The sequence below is a fragment of the Palaemon carinicauda genome, chromosome 16 (genome assembly GCF_036898095.1).
Source record: "Palaemon carinicauda isolate YSFRI2023 chromosome 16, ASM3689809v2, whole genome shotgun sequence".
Taxonomy (NCBI): domain Eukaryota; kingdom Metazoa; phylum Arthropoda; class Malacostraca; order Decapoda; family Palaemonidae; genus Palaemon; species Palaemon carinicauda.
The window spans coordinates 6,295,882-6,301,881 of NC_090740.1; the positions used below are offsets into that span (position 1 = coordinate 6,295,882).

Genomic DNA, 6,000 nt, shown 5'->3' on the forward strand with positions numbered 1-6,000 from the left:
GTCAATAAAGATACAGAGGTACTTTCTAAAGCACATATATTTGGGTATTGGCTAAGGATTTGGAAATACACATCCATCCAATCCACTGAAAGCATAGAGTCCCCCTCTAAGATGGCAGAATGAACAGCATGAATGGTGTTTGACAAACAGAGGCAACCAGTTGACTTCACCAAGAAAACAGGACTGCAAAAACCCGGAAATTCCTTCATCACTCAAGATGTCCAAGAATATGCACTCTGACTCAGGGCCCTGTCTCAACTGGTACCAGAGCAAGGTCGCGGACCTTTGAAGGCCTAGGTACATGAGCCGCCATCTTTTTTTTCATATCTTCCTGGGCTGCCACCTCCTCCAAAAAAGGAGGTAGATTCAACAGACAACGCGGAAGATCATTCCATCCTCTCTGAATACATATGCTCAAAATAGAGAACACAACTTAGATTGTACTGTAGATTCATTCATCTTTATAGACTCATTATATGAATAGAAAGTACAGTAATCATTATAGGCCTATGCTAAGGATTTGATCTTTATATCACTATAGGCCTATCATATGGAATGGATAGGCTAGTTGGATCAGTATTTGTCCTTTGATCGCTACAACATCACCATCCTTGTGAGCTAAGGAGGGGGGATTTAGGGGAGCCTATAAGTCTATCTGCAGCAGCCACTGCTTGGCCCTCCTTGGTCCTAGCTTGGGTGGAGAGTGGGGCTTGCGTGCTGATCATATGTGTATATGGTCAGTCTCTAGGTCATTGTCCTGCATGATAGATCAATGTCATTGTCCCTTGCCTCTACCATTCATGAGTAGCCTTTAAATTGATCAGTAAGACACTTACTTAATCTGTGTATTTGTCACTATACAATCACACCATTTAAAGGTTTAAAGGCCGCTCATGAATGGCAGCGTCAAAGGACAGTGACACTGTCCTATCAAGCTGGACAATGCCCTAGAGAACGACCGTATATCCATATGATCAGCGCCCAAACCACCTCTCCACCCAAGCTAAGACCAAGGAGGGCCAGGCAATGGCTGCTGATGACTCAGCAGATAGACCTATAGGCTCCACCAAACCCCGCATCCTTAGCTCACAAGGATGGTGGGGTTGCAGCGACCAAAGAAAGTAACGAGTTTCAGCGGGACTCGAACCCCAGTCCGGCGTTCACCAGTCAGGGACGTTACCATATCGGACACCACAACCCTTGTACCCTATCAGATTCATTATCTTTATGGTAAGCTGGATTTTCTGAAGGTCAGGGGATAATTGGGTCCCTCTATCTCGGAACTACAAGTGAACTGGCCTGGGGTTAGACCAGTACAGAAACATTTGTAAGAGGTTTGGTTACACTTAAACAAAAAAATAAATAAATATGCCCTGGGGTGTATGTATGATAGTGGCCACCTGTATGTATTATTGTCTAACTTCGAATAAGGGGGGTCGCAGGGGGGCATTTTCCCCCCATTAGGTAAGTAAGGACACGGATTGTAGGTTAGATTAGGAGGGAAAGCTTAGGTTAGTTGATGTCCATTTTTAACGACCGTGTGAGGAACTGGCCGCTGATATACAAAGGTTCCAAATGCCCTAATCTAACTTTACTTGTCATATCCTAACCAACGCACATTAACCAATCTGGGCCTAGCCTAGCCTACCTAACCTGACTGCTAAATAACTTAGGACAGTGTAGCCTATAAGTAGTTCGGTCAATGAATTTTTGTCCACCAAAATACTCATCTGCTCAGGACAGTGACATTGCCCTATCAAGCTGGACAATGCCCTAGAGAACGACCGTATATCCATATGATCAGCGGCCAAACCACCTCTCCACCCCAGCTAGGACCAAGGAGGGCCAGGCAATGGCTGCTGATAACAAAACTACCTTTGCCTAGCCTAACCTAACTGTTAAATAAATTAGGGTAGTGTTGCCTATACATAGTTTGGTCAATGAATTTGTGTCCACCAAAATTACTCGTCCGCTCGGCTAACATGTATAACGCAACATGTACCACATGCCAGACTAAAGGAGCAACAGAATAACGTTTAATTGCGATTGAAGTGAGCCACGGCCGAGCAAAGACCAGTAAGTGAATAATTAGTGCTAGTTCGTAGACCAACATACTTTTATTATCATTATCATTACTCGCTAAGCTACAACCCTAGTTGGAAAAGCAGGATGCTATAAGCCCATGGGTTCCAACAGGGAAAATAGCCCAATAAGGAAAGGAAACAAGTTAAGATAAAATAACGTCCCTGACTGGTGAATGCCAGACTGGGGTTCGAGTCTTGCTGAAACTTGTTACTTTCTTTGGTCGCTGTAACCCCACCATCCTTGTGAGCTAAGGATGCGGGGTTTAGTGGAGTCTATACGTCTACCTGCAGAGTCATCAGCAGGCATGGTTTCATTGTAGTGTATTACAGGGCAATGTAACCTAGGAAAACAACTACTTTTTCTTATAGAAAAAATTACGCTCTCTTCGAAAATGACACTCGTTCCCGTCGCAAATGAATAGTTTCAGAAATATATATACATCTATATCCTCCGATAATGAGGGACCCCCAGTGGGAACTCGGGGTTTTGGGTGGGGAAAACATACTGGGGAATCGATATATAAACGTAAAACAAGCCTTTTCTTCTCTATACATTACCTTCTTGAAATTATAACCGGAGGGAAATACAAAACAGTTTATCTGGATAAACTTTGGAGGCGCCGTTACAAAGATTGTGTCATGAAAAAATACAGTAACCAGTGCTGCCAACGTCCGATGTAGATCAAATGTTATTTTGTGACCTGTCATACTACTAGGCTAGGTTAGGTGGGTTTGTTAGGTTCTGTGCCCTTCTTGTACTTTTTATATATTGAGTAAAACTTATATGGATAAATTATTTAAAATACGTATGGGAATATCTATCATTACTATCGTTAGTAATGTCAGCGTGCCGTTGGTAACTCTGTGTACCATACGTCAATGTTGGTAACACTGCGTATTATTGGTAACGTTGCTAATGTTATCGTTCGCAGTACATTCGTAAGAGAAGTGACACCGTGCAACTTAAAGTTAGCCTAATTGGTTGATCTGTTTGTTTCCGATTGAAATGAACATCAAATTCGGTTAAATCACGTTATTTACTATAGGAAAACATATATTTTCTGTTCAAGATCTCACCCTGTAATACAATACAAAATTACCGCAGACATTGCCTGGTCCTCCTTGGTCCTAGGCTACATGGGTGGAAAAGTGGTTGGGCGCTGATCATATGGATATACGTTCATTCTCTAGAGCATTGTCCAGGTTGATAGGGCAATGGAGTACTTATTAACCTGGGTGACGAAGGATACGGATAGGAAGGATTACCATTTCCTACGAGAGCAGGAGGCCTTGAGACCAAATAACCTACAGTCCACACTAATGACTTCACAAAAACCGAAAAAAAAACATATCCTTAATCCTACTAGGGACAGACTATCGTAAAGATAAGGAGTTGTCCTACGACTTCCAAAAAATAAAAAATAAAAAAACAATATCTTTAACCCTACCAAGGATAGACTATCGTAAAGATAAGGAGTTGTCCTACCTCACTTACTGTTCAAGCTCACTATCTCGAAGTAAACAGAGAATAGGATGTTATAAAGGACGTTTTGGGGTCGAGTCCTACAAGCACAAATCCATACGAGACTGAACATCAGCTGGAGATCCTCCTGTAATTCATGACACAGAAGTAACAACACACTTGGACGAATCTTCTTCTTCTTCTTTTTCCTCTTCTTCTTCTTCTTTGGCTTAAATGACGGGCGTCAGCGATATGTAGACGTGTGTTAAGCGCTCCATTTCGAGCTGTAGGTCTGGTGACTACGTGTTACATCTCTGTAACGGCTCCTCAGCATGTTAGTCTTGACATGATCTCCACTAGCTTCCAAACATTTGCGCAGGGTCACGGCGTTCAGCTACAAAGTCAATGAAAGTGATCTCCTCTAGGAGATTTTGAGATTAAAGATCCTCATTTTAAAATTCACACAGCGAGCGGATTTTAGGACAAAGATAATCCTAGGCACTGCTGTTCCCCCCAACTCATGCTCTTGGGCTATCGTCCTTGATTTAATTATTGTCCAACAATCTCAGTTGAGGTTTGCTATTCCACAACACGGAGTGGCTCCTGAACAGTGTGGCGACCGTGATACTGGTACTAACAAATCCAGTTATTGCTACTTCCCTCTTAGTAAGGGTAGAAGAGACTCTTTAGCTATGGTAAGCAGCTCTTCTAGGAGATGGACACTTCAAAAATCAAACCATTGTTCTATAGTCTTGGGTAATGCCATAGCCTCTGTACCGTGGTCTTCCACTGTCTTGGGTTAGAGTTCTCTTTCTTGAGGGTATACTTGGGCACACTATTCTATCTTATTTCTCTTCCTCTTATTTTGTTAAAGTTTTTATAGTTTATATATGAAATATTTATTTTGACGTTGCCATTGTTCTTTAAATATTTTATTTTTCCTTGTTTCCTTTCATCACTAGGCTATTTTCCTTGTTGAGTTTGGGTCCCTTGGCTTATAGCATCCTGCTTCTCCAACTAGGGTTGTAGCTTAGCAATTAATAATTATAATAATTCACACACACACATAATATATATATATATATATATATATATATATATATATATATATATATATATATATATATATATATATATATATATTGAAGGATTCTCCTTGTTGGCATGGGAGTAACGGCACTCCAATCCCACAAGAAAGGATCCTAGGTATCCGTTGAGTTGTGGGGAGGCCCTCCCTGACAGTAAAATTCCTAACCTTTTTATAGTTTATATATGACATATCTATTTTTGACGTCGTTACTGTTTTTAGAATGATTTATTGTTGATTTATTCTCATCATTTATATATTTCTTTATTTCCTTTCCTCACTGGGCTATTTTTCCCTATTGGAGCCCTTGGGCTTATAGCATCTTGCTTTTCCAACTAGGGTTGTAGCTTGGCTAATAATAATAATAATAATAATAATAATAATAATAATAATAATAATAATAATAATAATAATAATAATGTGTTATCTTCTTTGCACGGGTCATACACATATTTGTATCTTCCTCCGAATTTTGTTTTTCATTTGAGCATGTTTCAACATTGCTTTCAATATTGCGATTAGCTTGTCCATTTCGCTAATATACGTGTATATAAGGCTGTGGGACATTCCCTTCTGTGAATGTAATTTTTTCATATTTTTTTTTCCATTTTTTCCTGTTATTTTCCTCGATTCTTTTTTTTCAGGGTACGTTTCCCAAAATTTCTTATTTCTCCTATTCTAATGATATATTTAAAACAAAAATTTAATTGATCTTCAATTATCTCTCTCATTAATTTCTTTTCATTAGTTTATGTTATCATCATCATCATCTCCTCCTACGCATATTGACGCAAATGGCCTCGGTTAGATTTCGCCAGTTATCTTTATCTTGACCATTTAATTCAATACTTTTCCATTTATCATCTCCTACTTCACACTTCATAGTCCTCAGCCACGTAGGCCTAGGTCTTCCAATTATTCTAGTGCCTTGCGGAGCCAAGCTGAACGTTAGGTTAACTAATCTCTCTTGGGGAGTGCTAAGTGCATGCCCAAACCATCTCCATCTACCCCTCATCACGATCTCATCCACATATGGTACTAGAATAAGCATTATTTTATTGCAGTCTATTCTACAGGACACTGGCCATACTCAGGTTTCTGCTATGATGTTCCAGTATAGAGTACCCTTGGTAACTGTTCACTCTACCTGTTCTTTTCAACGGCAACCCTCGGTCACTTCCCTGTTATGTGATTAATCTTAAATATGTTACTCACATATTTAACTTTTCACATAAGAGCCTGATTAATTAGAATTACATACAAGTGTCTAGTTAAGGATTAAGATAAATCATATATTGATGACATAGGAACATAAGATTAAACTTTACTTTAGGACCAACTGAGGTAAAATACATTATCACCACCTT

General features: G+C 39.8%; 1 protein-coding gene across 4 annotated transcripts in view; it reads right to left on the minus strand.

Moving 5' to 3' along the window:
* Der-2 (Derlin-2) overlaps positions 1-5,924 on the minus strand; it is a 62,282-nt gene extending 56,358 nt beyond the window's left edge. Inside the window, exon 1 of one of the 4 annotated variants that reach the window (XM_068389583.1) lies at positions 5,781-5,924. The gene's annotated coding sequence lies outside the window, so the exon portion shown is untranslated. Of the gene's footprint in view, positions 1-3,570; positions 3,826-5,780 lie in introns of those variants that run through there. The other 3 variants (XM_068389582.1, XM_068389581.1, XM_068389584.1) reach the window with 3 other exon arrangements.
* Between the last annotated feature and the right edge of the window lie 76 nt (positions 5,925-6,000).